Below are 19903 nucleotides of genomic sequence, written 5' to 3' on the forward strand. Positions count from 1 at the left end.
TTACCAAAATGCCAAAAAAACTGCCCATGTTGAGAAAAATAGACCCAAAGTGCTGGAGTAACTCAGCGAGTCAGGCAACATCTTTGGTGAATATGCATCGGTGATGTTTCAGGTCAGGGCCTTTATTCAGACTCATGTTGAGATTTTGTAATAAAAACAAAACATGCTGGAAATGTAAAATAAGTTATTGTCAACCACTCCTTGATTCGCTGCCACTTTAAACATTTTGATTGTTAGCTTTCTAGATCTGAGAACAACTCAGGGACCTGGAACGTTAAGTGTTCCTCTCTCCATTGAATTTGTTTTGGAGGCCAACATTTCATTTACCTTCATGATTACGTGATATACCTGACCGCTAACTTTGTTTCAATTTTGAAGACCTTACATCAGCATTCAATAATCTCTGTCCAGTCAAACACTATTCCTCACTCGCACCTATTTCTGCCTTTCTCTAGCATTGCTACCCCACAATCCTTTTGTCTCACACCTTCTGTCTTTTCATCTTTGGCCTTTGTCCAACCATTTGGCTATCAAACAACCCCAACCAATATCCACCTATTACTTGTGTTTAAGAGGGAAAATGATTACTTGATATACCTGACCGCTAACTTTGTTTCAATTTTGAAGACCTTGTGCCGTGGTAGTCTGGCGCGCCGATCTCTACAAAGCTGAGGCCACGCGCCAACTATCGGACACCTCCTCCTACTTACCCCTGGACCATGACCCCACTGACGAGCACCAGGCCACCATCTCCAGCACCATCACCAACTTCATCCACTCCAATGCCCTACCCGACCGAGCCTCCAACCTCATCGTTCCCCAGCCCCGCACAGCCCGATTTTACCTTCTCCCTAAAATCCACAAACCTGACTGTCCCGGAAGACCCATTGTCTCTGCCTGTTCGTGCCCCACCGAACTCATTTCCAAATACCTTGACTCCATCCTATCACCCTTGGTTAAATCCCTCCCTACCTATGTTCAAGACACCTCAGACACTCTCCGTCGTCTCCGCGCATTCAATTCTCTAGGCCCTCACCCCCTCATCTTCACCATGGACGTCCAATCACTCTACACCTCCATCCCCCACCACGATGGTCTCATAGCCCTCCGGTTCTTCCTCGACCAGAGAAGCAACCTATACCCAGCCACTGACACTCTCCTCCGCCTAGCGGAGCTGGTCCTTACCCTCAATAACTTCACGTTCGACTCCTCCCATTTCCTCCAAATACAAGGCGTAGCTATGGGCACACGCATGGGCCCCAGCTATGCCTGCCTATTTGTAGGTTACGTCGAGCAATCCTTGTTCAATACATACCAGGGCCCCATCCCCGACCTCTACCTCCGCTACATCGACGACTGCTTTGGTGGCACCTCCTGCACCCGCACACAACTGACTGACTTCATCCACTTCACCACTAACTTCCATCCGGCACTCAAATACACCTGGACCATTTCCGACACTTCCCTACCATTCCTTGACCTCACTATCTCCATTGCAGGTGATAGACTTCTGACCGACATACACTATAAACCCACTGACTCCCATGGCTATCTGGACTACACTTCTTCCCACCCTGCTTCCTGTAAGGACTCCATCCCCTACTCCCAATTCCTCCGTCTACGCCGCATCTGCTCCACGGATGAGGCGTTCCACACCAGGACATCTGAAATGTCCTCATTATTCAGGGAACGGGGGTTCCCCTCCTCCACCATAAATGAGGCTCGCACCAGGGTCTCTTCCATACCCCGCAACACTGCTCTCTCTCCCCATCCCCGCACTCGCAACAAGGGCCGAGTCCCCCTAGTCCTCACCTTACACCCCACCAGCCGTCACATACAAAAAGTAATCCTCCGTCAGTTTCGCCACCTCCAACGTGACCCCCCCACTCGCCACATCTTCCCATCTCCCCCCATATCTGCCTTCCGCAAAGACCGCTCCCTCCATAACTCCCTTGTCAATTCTTCCCTTCCCTCTCGGTCCACCCCCTCCCCGGGCACTTTCCCTTGCAACCGCAAGAGATGCAACACTTGTCCCTTTACCTCCCCCCTCGACTCCGTTCAAGGACCCAAGCAATCGTTCCAGGTGCGACAGAGGTTTACCTGCATCTCTTCCAACCTCATCTATTGCGTCCGCTGCTCTAGATGTCAGCAGATCTGTATCGGTGAGACCAAGCGGAGGTTGGGCGATCGTTTCGTCGAACACCTCCGCTCGGTCCGCAATAACCAAGCTGACCTCCCGGTGGCTGAGCACTTCAACTCCCCCTCCCACTCCGTCTCCGACCTCTCTGTCCTGGGTCTCCTCCATGGCCACAGCGAGCAGCACCGGAAATTGGAGGAACAGCACCTCATATTCCGTTTGGGGAGTCTGCACCCCGGGGGCATGAACATCGAATTCTCCCAATTTTGTTAGTCCTTGCTGTCTCCTCCCCTTCCTCAGCCCCCCTGCTGTCTCCTCCCATCCCCCAGCCTTCGGGCTCCTCCTCCTTTTCCCTTTCTTGTCCCCGCCCCCGATCAGTTTGAAGAAGGGTTTCGGCCCGAAACGTCGCCTATTTCCTTCGCTCCATAGATGCTGCTGCACCAGCTGAGTTTCTCCAGCTTTTTTGTGTAACCTCCACCTATTACTTGCCAGGCTTTGTCCTTTCAGCTTTCTTTCCCACCGCCACTCCTGCACCACAATCAGTCTGGAAAAGGGTCCCGACCTGAAATGATACGTATCCATGTTCTCCAGCCATGCTGCCTGACCCGTTGAACTACTCCAGTACCTTGTGTATTTGTTTTTTAAACGAGCATCTTTGTTTCTACGTAACATATGAGGCTTTCCAATCCACGTGGATCTTCTAGAATCAAGGGAATTTTGGAAGATCGTAACCAGAGCATCCCTCAAAACCTTAGGACGCAGGTTTTAAGGAAGTAGAAACGTTAGTGCAAATATTTTGCTCGGTACCATTTCCTTCAATATAACAGTCATTTATTCTCTCACCTCAGCTGGTAAAATACCTGTCAGGGCCGCCACTAATCTTGGGTTTTGAGCATAACCTTCCTCCTTTAGTGTCGGGCATATTAACTGAAGGTATCCAGTGTAACATAGAGAAGCTATGTTTAAAGCTGCCAGGAGATTGAAGTGGATTTAAGCACTAGATATCCGTACAGGAGCTGATGTAAATAGCCACTTAATCATCTGCACTGCTCACGGCTTGTGCACAGATTCAGGAAGTAGTATTGGCACTTGGCAACCTGACAATAGCAACTTACCTCCATTTAAATATTTACATTTTTTTCAGCTTCCTATTTATTCTGGTGAGAATCTGTTCAGCTAAGTCCTGGCCCACCCGGAGGCTCCAAACACATAGGCATCCTGTGGTAAGTTGGTGCTTTTTCCTTGATTTTCAACCTGATGCCACAGTACTTGCAGCATTGTAAGGGAAAGATAAACCTCAATTAGTTGAGCTAGGATGCAGTTTATGAATCGAAAAGAACAAACCTGTACTGTTTAAGAGGTTGGAGCCAAAGGCAAAATGGCTTTTGCAAAACAATAAGTGCTGGTGTAACTGAAAGGATCAGGCAGCATCTGGGGAATGATCTGGGGAGTGATGTTTCTGGTCGGGACCCTTCTTCAGACTGATTGCAGCAGGGGAGGGAGAAAGCTGGAAAAGAGAGGTGGGGACAGTCCAAAGCCTGGCAAGTGATGGGTTTAGTTTATTCAGTTTAGTTTATTATTGTCACATGTACCGAGGTACAGTGAAAAGCATTTTTGTTGTGTGCTATCCAGTTAAGAGAAAAAACTATACATGATTACAATCAAGCTGCCTGCAATGTACAGATAAAGGGTAAAGGGAATAACGTTTAGTGCAAGATAGTACTGTAGAGTCCAATTAAAGATGGGTCTTTAATGAGCTGGATAGTAGCTCAGGACCGCTCTGTAGTTGGTGATAGGATGGTTCAGTTGCCTGATAACACCTGGGTAGAAACTGTCCATGAATCTGGAGGAGTGCGTTTTCACACTTCTGTACCTTTTGACTGATGAGAAAGGGAAGAAGAGGGAGTGTGAGATGGAGATGAGCGGCATGGGGTGGGGAATCGGGGGGATTGGAAAACAAGTGGCAAAAGGGCATCGGATAAGGAGAGAAGAGGATTGAAATGTAGAACCACAGGAAGGGATACAGGTGGAAGGGGACAAGTTTGAGGGGAGAAGAGAGAGGGGTGGATAAAAGGGGAATTGTGGGATGGGAGATGAGTGTATGAAGGAGGGGAAAGGAGCGAGGTGATTGGGAGGGGTGGGAGATAGTGGGGGAAATGTGTGTGGATCAGGGTGGGAGAGGCAAAGGAAAGAGAAGAGGTATTACGTGATATTGGAGATTTTTATACGGTTGAGTTAAGTCTCATTGAGGAAACGGTGATTCCTTTCACGGGTAGAGCTGAAGCGGAACATTTCATGGATCTCATGATTAAGTGCTTCTGGGTTAGAATCATTGTCATAAAGTGAGGAAACGGGCCCAATCTCCGCACACTGACCAACACTAGTCCCACCTGCCTGCGTTTGACCCATATCCCTCTAAGCTTGTCCTATCCCTATACCTGTCTAAATGTTTCTTGAATGTTATGTTAGTCCCTGCCTCAACTACCTCCTCCAGCAGCTTGTTCCATGCACCCACCACCCTTTGTGTGAAAAACGTATCCCTCGGCTTCCCATTAAATCATTTCCCTACTCACCGTAAACCCATCAGGTTTTGCAGCTTTGGTTGTTGCATTTGAGTGATCGGATGGTCTGGGTAAGACAAGGCAAGAGTTAAATTCTCGAGCTGCAAAATAATACTTTTTCAGTAGCCTCTTGTTACCAGAACAGCAGACAGACCTGGATCACAGCTGGTCATAGGCTCAAATCCCGAGGCTGACAGAGTCTAACAAATATTTGGCTGCTACCTTGAATGAATACGTAGATATATCTGGAGTCTGACCTGAGCTCCCTTATTATTTGTTTGACAACAAAAACTGCATTTTGACAATTGGACAAAAAAACAATTTGAAAACCAAGAAAATAAGATTTAGCTATCATGGGGTAATGGAGAGGGATTTTTGAAACAGGAATAGGCCATTCAGCTTCAGGCCTGACACCAGAGGAGCAAAGTGGCACAGTTGGTAGTGCTGCTATATGACGGAGACCCGTGTTCGTTCGATCCTGACTACAGGTGCTGTCTGTACGGAGTTTGCATGTTCTCACTGTGACCGCGTGGGTTTTCTCCGGGTGTTCTGGTTTCCTTATGCGTGTTTTTAGTTTAATTGGCTTCTGTGAATTTTTCTGAGTGTGTAGGATGGAAGTAGTGTATTGGTGAATGTTGGCCGAAATGGACTCGCATGGTGTAGCAATGTTACAAAATTTTGAGTTTTTAAATATCAAGTCTAATTTATCCCATCAGATAAAGCATAAACAGAAGTTTAATTTGACACCTAATTCACTTTCATATCTTCAGTATTAAAAATGTTATGGCAAATTTCATACTCGGAAATTAGCATCTTGTTCCCTATTGCTTTTCCATTGACTTAACACAAAAGCTGTGATCGAGGACAGTCAAATGGCCATAACTTTCTTAAAAATTAAGAGAACTGAAAGACATTTTCAGGTATTATAGATTGAAGCATTCTGAAACAAATATGAAACAATCTTACTTAGATGACTTGAAATTAAAGCATATTAGTTAGTTACCTAATTGTAGCTAATTACAAAATTCAATTTCTAGATCTCAACATCTATCAATTTCTTAAGAATAGATTAACATTTTTAAATAGCCTAAGTGTCCAAATAACATTCACACAAGAATTCACAATATAACATAATTTTTAAATCTCATTGTCATGGATTTACAGGCCAAATGGAAGGAATTTAATGTTTAATACCTGTAAATTAATGGCCATTTAAATCATCTTGCGAGTGGGTTTTTCTGGAACGCGACCATTTGGAACGTTGCGGTTTGCGGTGATTTAGACCCCCATATTGGCAGCAAAAATACTGCCGGTTTGTATGGTGACTAAATCACAGTTTCGCAACTTAAAATGTAAACTAAAGGCATCTTAAGGACCGCATTTATACATAAAATAAACGGCTTTCGTTTAGATTCAGATTCAGATTCAATTTTACCTGTCCCCAAACTGAAATCCGTCCCCGTTGTCGGCGTTGATGGCTTTAGAAGCTGATTTTAAAATGACTCCAGCGCCTAGTCGGGCCATTTATTAAACAAATACACACAGAACGCCCGTCGGAACGATTCTTCAGGAAAAGCTTGCACTCCAACCAAATATAATCCAGGATGATAGGAAAAAAAAACGCGTTTTAACCCCCCCCCCCCTCAAAGGTGACAAAATCACGCACATGGCCAGTGGCAGAATTGCAGCGCCGCTGAAGGTAAGTATTGTAACATACCTACATGGTGGGTCGAAGGACCTGGTTCCATGCTGTATCTCTAAACTAAGCTAAACCTTGGGTTCTGTCTATATGAAGTTTGCATGTTCTCCCTCTGACTGTGTGGGTTTTCTCAGTGTGCTCTGGTTTTCTCCCACATCACAAAGAGACATGGGTTTGTAGGTTAATTGGCTCTAGTGTATTCCTTCTAGTGTAAAGTGTGAACAAGAATGTGGGATAACATAGAACTAGTGTGAACAGGTTATCGATAGTCAGCGCAGACTTGGTATGTCAAAGTGCCTGTTTCAATGCTGTATCTCTAAACTAAACTAAACCTGCTTTAGAATTCAATTGGATCGCAGCCAACAGATCATCACCCACTCTCTTGGAGGGAATGCAGCTGATTCAATTTTTCTCTCTTGAAAGAAAAAAGACTTCTTGAATTATCCAGATCTAATCTGAAGATTGTTTCAGATACCTACTTGAATAAATAGTTTCCATTTACTCTATTATGTTCATTAGCAGAAGACGAGCATCAGTTAAATTGCTGTTAATTGTCCATGCTCATAATTTATCCCCCAATCCCAGGTATCCCCTGCACTGCAGCCCCTCCATAATCATTCCCCTTTCTGTGATGTGGTGCACGGAACTGAACACATTAGATTCAGGTCGAGTCTACCAAGACCTCTTTGTGTCTACAGTTCCACCCCAATGTTTCAGCTCTTTTGAAGTGAGAGATAACATTTCATTTAAAAAAAATACACAAAGTGCTGGAGTAACTCAGCGGGTCAGGCAGCATCCCTGGAGAACATGGATAAGTAATGTTTTGGGTTGGGACCCTTCAAACTCGTTTTTTAATTGTTTTTTTGTTCCAGACCACATTTTTAATGATTTCTGTAATCAAATCCAAATTCCACTGATCCTAGTTGTTGGAAAATATGGAAAATAATATGATTTCTCTGAATCAAAAGGCATTATGTCACATTTTCCCAAAATGAAGTTCATCTCACATGCTTTTGTCCTCTCACTTAAACCAGCATTGCAACCTTGCAAGTTTTTGCTCCAGTCTGTGTAAAGGGCCTGTCCCACCACCATGCATGTGTCTTGCGTGACCAAACGTGGTGGCTTGAGGCGTACGGCCTCGCGGGGCCGGTCCCACTTCCAACCGCGGAGCCGTCTGGAGCTGTGCGGGGCTGGTCCCGACATCATACTCACCAATCAGCTGGGGTGGAGGCGGGCCGACTGAATTTGGACGTCGCACGGCATTGGGCGGTTACGTCATCATGCAACGGCACGCCGGGCTGTGACGTCATCGTGCAATGCCACGCACTAGGCGTACGCCGTCAAGACGCAGCATACGGCGTCGAGATGCTGCGTACACCCGTCGAGGCGCTGCGTACGGCCTCAATGCGGCTGATGGCCGGCAGGTCGTTGCCGCGTGGGATTTTTGGACAGTTTTATGGAGCCCCGCGCGATGTCGGGACCAGCCCCGCACAACTCCATACGGCTCCGGCGATCGAAGAGGGATCGGCCCCGCAAGGCCATATGGCTCAAGCGATCACGTTAGGTTGCGCTCGGCGCATGCAGTCGCATGCTGGTGGGACAGGCCCTTTAGGCTTGTAATGGATCTTGGAGAGGTTGGAGGTTTTTATGCACCAGTAGTGCTTATACTTGAGTTGGGTCATGAGTTTGGAGGCACTACAGTGAAACCTTGACTCGCATCTTTAGTGCCTTCAAATGGGAACTGGAGAGGCTCCTGAGCAAGAAGAAGATACAGGGTTGTGGGAGGGAAAGCAAGGGGTGGGATTGATAGCATTGCTCCACAAGCGGCTGACTTAAATTTGATGGGTCGAGTGGCCACCTTTAATGTTGTTAATACTCTGAGCTTCTACGATTATACATAACGGGCCATAAAACTATTTTCTGAGTGAACACAAATTGTCATTCAAATCCCCAAATGGTCCTGCATATTGCTGCTGCTGCTGATGAGGGGAAGGATGAGTGGTGACCTCATTGAAACTTTCCAAATAGTGAAAGGCCAGGATAGAGCGGATGTGGAAAGTTTGTTTTCACTAGTGGGAGAGTCTAGGACCAGAAGCCATAGAATAAATTAGTACCCCTTTAGAAAGGAGATGAGGAGGAGTTTCTTTAGTCAGGTGGTAGTGAATCTGTGGAATTCATTGCCACAGAAGGCTGTGGAGGCCAAGTCACTGGATATTTTTAAGGTGGAGATTAACAGATTCTTGATTAGTATGGGTGTCGGGGCTTATGGGGAGAATAAGGTAGATCAGCCACGATTGAATGGTGAAGTACACTTGATGTGCCGAATGACCTAATTCTGTACCTGTAACTTATGAGCTTATGATGACAGATTGCATGAATGATTTAAGGCCACTGATTTTGACCAATGCACATTTGTCCACATGATGATATGAATGCCATCGCTGTAATAATTGACAGCTAAACTGAAGAGGTCCTCATGGGCCACAAGAAACTATAATTCTTAGTGTATGTTTCTTAAAAATGCTTGCAGTGCCATTTTACTTCCTGAAGTCATCTGTCACCTATCAGCAAATGGTGCTAAATGGTGATAAATGGCCCAGTCTATAAATCTGCTTTGCTCTCATTATCTTTACTGGCTTTGTATAAAATTCTTTTGTAAATGAAATTTTTAACTTTACGAGCATAAGATATTGCTAGTTGAAATGTGACTAATTGATCCACTTTTCTCTGGATTTTGTTATCTTAATGATGAATAATAGTATGGTTTGTAATGCTGGAAAATACATTAAACAATTTTAATGTTTAGCATTCTTAAAGTAGATTATCCAAGATGTTCTTAGACATGGACAGTTGCAGCATCATATATTGCTAATGTTCCCTTTGAGACTGTTTACATTCTTCACTGCAAAAATCTCTTTCTTGAATGCACCAATGATTACCCTTTCAGTACATGTTTAGTTCAGTTTATTGTCACATGTACCGAAAAGTGAAAAGCTTTTTGTTGCTTGCTATTCAATCAGCGGAAAGAATGTCCATGATTACAATCGACCTGTCCACAGTGTACAGATACAGGATAAAGGGTGTAATGTTTAGTGTGAGATAAAGTCCAGTAAAGTTTTAGACCCCAGTTGGAGGGTCTCCAATGAGATAGATGGTAGCAGAGGACTGCTCTCTAGTTGCTGATAGGATGGTTCAGTTGGGTGATAACAGCTGTGAAGAAACTGTCCCTGAATTTAGAGGTGTGTGTTTTCACACTCCTCATGGGAGAGGGGGAAAGAGGTTATGACCGGGATGAGACTCGTTCTTGATTATTCTGGTTGCCTTGCCATGGCAGCGTGATTGGTAGATGGAGTCAATGGAAGAGAAGCTGGTTTGTGTGATAGTCTGGGCTGTGTCCTCGATTTTCTACCATTTTGTGTGGTCTTGGATGGAGCTGTTCCCAAATCATACTGTGATGCATCCCGATAAAATGTTTTCTACGATGCATCTGTAGAAGTTGGGGAGAGTTGTTGGGGACAACTCTAAAGAAGACAGACAACCCTAAGCCTTCTAAGGAAGTAGAGGCGTTGGCATGCTTTCTTGGCCATTGCTTTGAAATGGGGTGGATCTGATTTCAGTTGCAACTGGACTCTTCTTCATATCGAGTCCATTATCACAAGATTAGAAATTGTTCAACCAGAGCTGAACACACTTCTTGGCATCTGCATACAATGGCATCTTGCGCTTCATGCGCTTCTTGTGCATAGTTTTGGAAAGATTGGTGGAAACAGGGCCGCGATGTGAATGCTCTTTCCTTGCCCCCAGCAACTGGACTCATCGGATGTTGGTGTCCTACTCCCATTGTAAATGTTTCATTTCATTATTGATGAGGATATTTAATTTAAATTTTCATGGAAAATTATATGGGACCTTATTGTGGAATATTAATTAGCTTGCAATGTAATAAAGCAGATTTTAATTTATTGAGGAAATATCAAGGAATAGAATGTCTATGAGTTTTAAAGTGAGAAGGGAAAAGTTTAAAGGAGACGAGACCAAGGGGGGGGGAGGGGGAGGGGAGGGGAGTGGTGCGGCAACTAGCGGGGGCCCGAGCGAGCCCGGAGCGATCTGAGGAGCAAACATCCTATAGCGAGCTAGGGTCTCTTTGCTGAGGACTGCCAAAAGCATTGGAGGACCGGCCGATCGTGGCTTCCGCCAGCGTTACAGAGGATCATGCCGCAGACACGGACATGGAGAGGAGGTCATCCCCTGTGATGGGTAGTGAGGAGAGAGGGGGGGGAGGAGGTGAGAAGAGGGGGGGGGTGGAGCCGGGAAACCTGCAACTGAGTGAGCGGGCGGGCGGGGGATGGGAGGGACGGGGCTTCACAAGCTGCATGGGCAGCGAGGAGAATGCTCTTCATCACGTCAGCGCCGCTGACCTCACGATCTTCAGAACAAAGATCCTATAGCGGAGCGTGGCTGTAGGATCTTTGTGCAGAGCTTTCTCGTTCTTTCTGCGCCTTTTGAAGAAGGTGGTTGGGCTAATGTACCTCGTGGAAAACTGCGCATGCACGTTGACAGCAGCTGCATTAATCCAGAGCGGCGGGGGGGGGGGGGGGGGGGGGGCACACGAGGAAGGGCATTGTGAGGTCAGCAGCTGGGCAGCCTTTATTTTTTTTTTTATGTCAATTTGGTGATAAATTTTAGTAAATATCTCGGGAAATAATTGACCAAATTTATAGAGTGGATTTTTGAATCATAAGGAAAATTTCTACCAGAAGATGTAAAAATGTCACTGTTACTTGTCACATGTCACTTGTAACGTCAGCAGCTGGGCAGCTGTCAGATTTTTTAAAAAAAGGTCAGATTGGTCCACACTTTTAATTAAAAAAAGTCAGGAAAATAATGTATCAAATGTACAGAGGAGTGGATTTCTTAAATCACAAGGAAAATCTCTACTGAAATATGTAAATATTTCCCAGTTTCGGCGTCTGGTTTTTGAGGAGATACGTTTCAAAGGCGAAATCGCACACACGCACACACACAAGGCACATCTTTTACACCGAGAATGGTGGGTGCCTGGAAAGCGCTGACAAGGGTGGTGGAGGAATTAGATACGACTGTGGCATTGAATAAGCTTTTAGATAGGCACTTGGATATGTAAGGAATGGAGGAATATGGATCACGTACTGTCAGTGAAAATTAGTCACAAGGCATCATGTTTGACCTGGACATTGTGGGCTTAAGGTCCTGGTCCTTTGCTGTAGATTTTAGAGATGCAGTGCGGAAACAGGCCCTTCAGCTCACCGCAAGTCTGCGCCGACCAGCTATCATCCCGTGCACTCACACTATCTGACACAATACGGACAATTTTTTATTTTACCAAAGGCAATTAACCTACATAGCCTTTGAAGTGTGAGGGGAAACCAGAGAATCCAGAGAAAACCCACGAGGTCACAGGGAGAACATACAAATTCAGTACACAGCACCCATAGTCAGGATTGAACACACAGCAACTCTATCGCTGCACCACTGTGCCGTCCCATACTGAACTGTTCTATGTTCTAGTGACAGTCAATGACCTGGGTCACAAACATTTTATACGGTACTTTCTTTCAGTTAACTATCTTTCACCTGCTGGCTGATTTTTTGTGTTTGTCTCAGCGTTTATGAGGTTCTCCACTGTAATTAGTACAATTTGTTCTCTTCCGAGCACTAGAGAGTAAAAATAAAAAAAACGTTCAGAATGCAGTATGTTTTCGCAAACATTTTCTTGCGGTGACAGAAGTATTAATGTTAATAAGTAAACCAACACTAACTAACCACACATATAAACAAAGGAAGTAGGAAGTAAAGACGTTAAAGAATTTTTGAGGTTAACTGAGGATCATAAACCCTGAGACTTCTTCAGTCGGATTGGAAAGTTGGACTGTGATCAAATGTTAGACTAGGAATTAATATGCACTGAACTATATTCCGTTTTCTGATCAGAAACTCTTGCACCATTTGAAGCAACAATGTTTTTTTAAACACAAGGCAATGATAAAATGCTAATTTCTACCCCCGATTGTTTGATTGCCAAGAAAGCAGTAGGATGTGGAAAGAATCTATCCTTGCAAGCGCTGAATGAATCAACAGCTTTTATTTTAAATTATAGTTCCGGAGGAACATAAATAAACCACAAAATGACTGCATGCTATACTTGAAAAGGACATCATTCCTCCTGCTCTCTGCTGATTACAATGCTGTTTCACCATGAAGGAGGGTACAAAAACTTTGCAAATAGCAAAGTTATTTTTGTAAAATTCAATGGTGTGTGAAGTATTGAACAGTGTATCGTGTCTGAAACTCTGGCGAGGATCTTGGCATCAAATAGCGACCATGCAGGCATCAAAGTTATGAACTGGTCCTAACCTGAACTGGCTCATGTTGTATTACCGGGAGGTAGATTTTGTGATGACATTCATCAGGTAAGATTCAGCAAACAGTACTTTCAAGTTTAGCTTACTCTTGTCCTGCTGCAGGAAACAAAAGGAAAGCCCCTTTTTAAAATGCTGTTAACCTCTATTTTATTCTAATCGAGTGTTGCCGTATGTTGGAGTGTAGAACATTAGAGCTTACATTATTTTTGTTTAGTTTCGAGGTACAGCTGGAAATAGGCCCTTTGGCCCACTGAGTCCGTGCTGACCAGCAATCCCGGTACACCAGCGCTATCCTACACACTAGGGCCAGTTTGCACTTTTTACCAGCCAACAATCCTGTATGACTTTGGAGTGTGGAAGGAATTCGGAGCACCCGGAGAAAACCCCCAGGAAGAACATACAAACTGCGTATAGACAGCACCCAATGTCAGGATCAAACCCAGGTCTCTGGCACTGTAAGGCAACAACTCTACCACTGTCCCACCCATAGAGCCTATAGCGTAGAGCACAAGAATAAGCCCTTCAGCCCACAAAGTTTGTGCTGAATATGATGCCGTTAAACTGATCTTATTTGCCTGTACATGATCCATATCCCTCTATTCCCTGCACTTCCACTTGCCTATCTCAAAACCAAAGATCTATGATCTTTGCTCACAGCCTCTTAAATGCCACAATCGTATCTGCCTCCACCACTGCCCCGGGCAATGGGTCCAGGCCCACCTCCACTCTCTGTGTAAAAAAAACAAAACAATTCTTGCACAACTCCATTAAAGTATCCACCTCCCAGTTTATAGCTATGCTTGCTTATGTTGGACATTTTCACCCTGAGGGTTTCACACAGTCTACCCTATCTTTGCCCCTCATAATTTTATATACTCAAGTCTCCCCTTAAGAGAAGACTTCCAGAGAAAGCAATCCAAGTCTATCCAATCTGCAGCTGAAACCCTCTAATCAAAGTAGCATTCTGGTAAACATCCACTGTCCCCTCTCCAAAGCCTCCAAATCTTTCCTGTAATGGGGCAAACAGAACTGCACACAGTGTTAGTGAATGACTGTCTCACATTTTTCTCACACATAGCAAACCTCCTGTAGAGAGGGCGTGTATTTATACCATACATTTTATTTTTAACTGTTTGCTAGTTGGATTAGCTGAGCTTGTTCCTAGTTAAAATTCTGAGCTGATTCTAAAAATGAGTATCAAGTACCTCCATGTCATTTTTCAGGGTTGCAAAGCTCCGAGTGAAAGATCAGAGAAATAAAATCAAAAGAATATCTATTTATTTAAGAGGAGAAATGAGACACTGCATATGCTGGTTCGCTACAATAGACAGAAAGTGCTGGAGTAACTCAGTGGGTCAGGCAGTATCTCTGGAGAAAAATAATAGGTGATGTTTTGTGTCAGGTGGGTTTATTGAAGAACTTTTGGTGCATTATGTTTCTTGGACGTGATTGATATAAGGCTTATGAACTTTCACTGGTTTTCATGCAAGTCCGTGAAGAAAGGACAAAAATAAGTTGTCTATTTAGTCATTTTGAGTAAACTTTGATTACTGAAAGGCAGGTTTGAGGTTCAGTTGCCAATCAAAATTGACATTGGAGGTTATAACTGAATAATTTTAGTCCAACGTAGACACTGCAGAGGGTGCAGAAGAGGTTTGACAGAATGCTGCCTGGGTTAGGGGTTGTAAACTAGAAGGAGAGTTTGGACAAACTTGGATTGTTTTCTCTAGAATGCCGGAGGTTGAGGGGAGATCTGATAAAAGTATGCACAATTATGAGAGGCATAGCTAGGGTAGACAGTCGGAACCTTTCTTCCCAGAGAGGAATTATCAAAAACTAGAGGGCATAGCTTTAAAGTAAGAGGAGAAAGGTTAAAGAAGATGTGCAGGGTAAGTTTTTTTTACACAGAGGGAGGTGGGTGCTTTGAACCTAGATGCAGGAAGATTGTGTTCCCGATGTTAGGGAAGTCCAGGACAAGGGGTCACAGCTTAAGGATAATGTCAAGGGGGAAATCCTTTTAAAAACGAGATGACTTGGAAGAACTTTTTTCACACAGAGAGTGGTGAATCTCTGGAACTCTCTGCCACAGAGGGGTAGTTGAGGCCAGTTCATTGAAGAATATATTAAGAGGGAGTTAGATGTGGCCCTTGTGGCTAAGGGGATCAGGGGGTATGGAGAGAAGGCAGGTACGGGATACTGAGTTGGATGATCAGCCATGATCATATTGAATGGCGGTGCAGGCTCGAAGGGCCGAATGGCCTACTCCTGCACCTAATTTCTATGTTTCGACGGCAGTGTGAAATGAATGTGTATGTGTCTATGTTTCTATGTATTCCTGTAGAAGTTAAAGAAAGAATTTGTTGACAAACCGAACCTCCTCAATCTTTTAAGGAAGTAGAGGCATTGTGGGCCAAAGGGCCTGTTTCTGTGCTGTACCTTTTCTATGTTATATTCTGCACAGAGAAAAAAAGCTGAGTATCCATTTCTCTGGCATTGACGTCAGTCTTCAAGAAATGAATAATGGAAAATATCAATTTGTATTTACATAGTGCCATTCACATAGTCAAATGTGTCAATAATCTTCACAATGGTAATCATACCTAAAAATGAAATATTGAGACAGTCAATGAATAAAGAGATATTTTAGATATGGGAATTGAAAAGAGGACCCTTACACTGATGGCATGGATTTCAGTTATGGAGCAAATTAATACCAGGCTGGTCAAAGAGGGCAGGATTAGAGCGATTTTGGAAAGAGAAACTGATGGAAATTCCACTGCCTTGCAGGTGCAGGGACCTGGATTAGAAAACTTGGATGAAAATGTTAAAATCAAGATATTTCTGAACTGCTGGATTTGTATATGCATTTAGCCATTTTATATTCAAAAAATTGTCACATGAAATAAGAGGACATTTAGTTGTGGAAATACTGGTAGATTATCAGTTTAGTTTAGAGATACACAGTGGAAACGGGCCCTTCGCCCACTGAGTCCGTGCCGTTCACCCTTTCACGCTGGTTCTATACCACACACGAGGAACAATTTACAGAGGCCAATTAACCTACGAACCTGCACATATTTGGAATGTGGGAAGAAACTAGAGCACCTGGAGAAAACCACGGAGGACGTACAAAGTCCATATAGACTGCACCATTAGTCAGGATCGAACCTGGGCCTCTGGCGCAGTACAGCAGCAACTCTACCACTGCACCACTGTGCTGCGCAGATAGGCAGGAAACATAGATTAGGAATTTAAACCATTCGCCAGATTGGCAGCTTGAAACTTCTGGTTGCCACAAGATTGTTACTCTCCTCAGCAGTTTTTAGACTCGGATGAAAGAGCAGGGAATAAATGCAGCAAACTTTGCTGATACAAGGTTAGGGTTAATGTGAACCAGGGCGGATTTATGTATAAACTTCACAAGCTTAAGCTTCGGGCCTTGAAATCTAGGGGGGGCCTCAGCAGGGCCGGATTTACCTATAGGCTTCATAGGCTGAAGCCTAGGGCCTCAAAATCTAGGGGGCCTCCGGCCAAGGTGTTTTTTTCCCAGTAAAAAAAATCCAGAGAAAAAAAAATTGGAGCACTATCAGTGTTTCCACTTTGACGGAAATTACCCACAATTCTGGTCTGGCCCGCTGGAAGTTTTGGGGGGAAAAACTGCGAGCATCCGCGCCTGCGCAGTTGGGGGAAGCCGGTGATGCAGTAGCGACGCAAAATGACGCTGTCTCTCCGCGCATGCGCAGTGGGCCCGGGCGGGTTCAGATCTCCATTTCCACTACACACAATCACCTCGATGCCTCATGTCTACCAAAGATCATAGGTGTCTCCTCCAGGTAAGTAGTGGAATATTGTGTTGCGGGAGTGCCCGTTTCTCCGGGCCATGGCAGGGGAGCTGCGGTGTCTGCGGCACGGAATTGGAGCCTCGCTGCGTGGGAGGGAGCGAGAGGGGGAGGGATGTGAGAGGGGGAAAGTGGGGGTTGAGACGGAGGAGGTAGGGGAGGGGGAAAGAGAGAGAGAGGGGGAGAGAGATGGGGAGGGGGAGAGAGAGGTGGGGAGGGATAGGGTGGGGGAAGGAGGAGGGGGAGAGGGAAAGGGGGATTATCTTTAGTGAGATTGCAAAATTAAGGTAGGTTTTAGAGCAATTATATTTTCTCCTCCTTATGAATAATATCAAACAATTAGAACTGCTTACTTTTCCTTGATAACAATACTGAAAAATATGTATTCCATAGTTAGCGACTTTCATTTTGCACCATATTTTTAATGTGCACACACTAATACAGTCGAACAGTAACAGGCAATCAAATCAACACACAAAACATTTTCTAAAAAAAGGTTTTATTTACTGCAAAAACTTACAGTATTTATTTTGCAGTGTTTGCATGCTCCTTTATAACATTATACATAACATTTTATAGTACAACTTGATTATTAATACAAGGACAGTTTTAATTCTTGATTTAAAAAAATGTATACAACAATGATCCCAATCATCCCATTCCTACCACTCATTGCTCTTGACTCAACCAAAATTATTTCTGAAATATTGGTCATAAATGTGGTGCAAAAATGTTCCAAAGAAGGCTCAGAATGCACCAGAGAGCATCTAAAACCCCAGAGCTTCCAGGGCCCTTAAGCGGGCACTGGACCCCAGCTGCAAGGGTCTTTGAGCTTCGCGTTTGTGATATGCGCTGCGTGCACTTATTTCACATAAAATATTTGTAATCCTGCCATGCCACCCCCTTTTAGAAAAGCTTTGTACGGGACTGGTGTATAATATTTTTGACACTGCCATAGGTCTTTCTTACATATGCTGTCACAACGCACTGTAGTCTCTAAACAACACTTCAATAATTTTCCTCGCTCTCCATTTCAGAATAATAGTGTTTTAAGCCGATAACGCGACACTAGCACTGGCAATAAATAAAAAGTGCAGCTTTCCAGCCCTTATCTCATTGGCCATGCTCGGCTGCACATCGGTTTATCTGGTGCACTCTTCCATCTTCCTCTCGTCGTGGGGGTGGGGGGTTGGGAGGGGCCTCACAAGTGGAACAGCCTAGGGCCTCTCTTCATCTAAATCCGGCGTTGATGTGAACTCTTCGTTTGATGCTGTATCTTTGCACTAACTGTTGTACCCTTATAAAATAGGTGCAGGAGTAGGCCATTCGGCCCTTCGAGCCAGCACCGCCATTCAATATGATTATGGCTGATCATCCAAAATCAGTATCCGTTCCGGCTTTTTCCCCATATCCCTTGATTCCCTTAGCCCTAAGAGCTAAATCTAACTCGCTTGAAAACTTCCAGTGAATTGGTCTCCACTGCCTTCTGTGGCAGAGAATTCCACAGATTCACAACTCTCTGGGTGAAAACATTTTTCCTCATCTCAGTCCTAAATGGCCTACCCCTTGTTCTTAAACTGTGACCCCTGGTTCTGGACTCTCCCAACATCGGGAAATGTTTTCGTGTATCTAGCCTGTCCAATCAGAGGATTTTAATGTTTCTATAAGATATCCTCTCATCCTTCTAAATTCCAGCGAATACAAGCCCACACAACCCGTTCTTTCATCATATGTCAGTCCCGCCACCCCGGGAATTAACGTGGTGAACCTACGCTGCACTCCCTCAATAGCAATAATGTCCTTCCTCAAATTTGGAGATCAAAATTGCACACAATACTCCAGGTCTCACCAGGGCCCTGTATAACTGCAGTAGGACCTAAACTCAAATCCTCACGCAATGAAGGCACCCCACTAGTCACTATCTGCCATTCTGAAAAGGACCCGTTAATTTAATTCCTACTCTTTGCTTCCAGTTCTCCATCCGTCAATACCCTACCCCCAATACCATGTGCTCTATTTTTGCACACTAATCTCTTGTGTGGGACCTTGTGAAAAGCTTTTTGAAAGTCCAGCTACACCATATCCATTGGCTGTCCCTTATCCATTCTGTTACATCCTCAACAAATTCTAAAAGGTTAGTCGAGCATGATTTCCCCATCATAAATCCATGCTGACTTTGACCGATCATGTCATAGCTTTCCAAATTCGCTGCTATAATATCTTTAATTATCAACAGCATCTTCCCCACTACTGATGTAAGGCTAACTGGTCTATAATTCCCTCCTTTCTCAAAAAATTGAGTTGCGTTAGCTACCCTCCAGTCCACAGGAACTGATCCAGAATCGAGAGAACATTGGGGAATGATCACCAATGCATCCTTGATTTCTAGGGCCACCTCCCTGAGCACTCTGGGATGCAGACCATCAGGCCTTGGGGATTTATCTGCCTTCAGTTCCTACAGTTTACCTAACACCATTTTCTGACTAATGTGGATTCACTTCAGTTCCTGCCTCCCACTCGACCCTCAGTTCTCTAGTATTTCCGGGAGATTTTTTGTATCTTAGTGAAGACAGAACCAAAGTACTTGTTTAACTGTTCTGCCATTTCCTTGTTTCCCATTATAAATTCACCTGTCTCTGACTGTAAGGGACCTACATTCATCTTCACTGATCTTTTCCTTTTTACATACCTAAAAAACTTTTAGTCATTTTTTATATTCCCCGCAAGCTTTCTTTCATGCTCTTTTTCCCTCCTCTTAATTAACCACTTTGACCTCCTATGTTGAGTTCTAAATTTCTCCCAGTCCTCTGGTTTGCCGCTTCTTCTGGCCAATTTATATACCTCTTCCTTGAATTTAACACTATCCTTGACTTCCCTCGTCAGCCACGGTTGAGCCGCCTTCCCAGTTTTATTTTTTCGCCAGACAGGGATGAAGAATTTCTGGAGTTAATCCATGCGGTTTATCATTAAATCTTTATCCATTATCTATGCACTCTGGACGGCTTGATTGTATTCATGTATAGTCTTGTCTCTTGACTGGATAGCATGCAAACAAAAGCCTTCCACTGTATCTCGGTACACATGAAATTAATAAACCAAACTAAATTATGCACTGGGACACGGACAGGTTAAATTTTCATATCCTGAAGCTGCCCATATAAATATGTCACATAATAATCTAAAACCCCACTGTGCCTCTATTTAAAATTGTATAAGACAATTTTATATGGGGAGTTTCGGTCATAAAGTTGGTGATAGCAATTTAG

General features: G+C 44.2%; 1 protein-coding gene across 9 annotated transcripts in view; it reads left to right on the forward strand.

The window, feature by feature from the left end:
- LOC129698790 (myosin light chain kinase, smooth muscle-like) overlaps positions 1-19903 on the forward strand; it is a 258392-nt gene that overhangs the window by 13310 nt on the left and 225179 nt on the right. For 6 of the 9 annotated variants that reach the window (XM_055638067.1, XM_055638068.1, XM_055638065.1 and 3 more), the window contains exon 2: positions 3282-3360. The exons of the other annotated variants lie outside the window; for them this stretch is intronic. The gene's annotated coding sequence lies outside the window, so the exon portion shown is untranslated. The remainder of the gene's footprint in view (positions 1-3281; positions 3361-19903) is intronic. 9 annotated transcript variants of the gene reach the window in all.

This window comes from Leucoraja erinacea, chromosome 7, assembly GCF_028641065.1.
Source record: "Leucoraja erinacea ecotype New England chromosome 7, Leri_hhj_1, whole genome shotgun sequence".
Taxonomy (NCBI): domain Eukaryota; kingdom Metazoa; phylum Chordata; class Chondrichthyes; order Rajiformes; family Rajidae; genus Leucoraja; species Leucoraja erinaceus.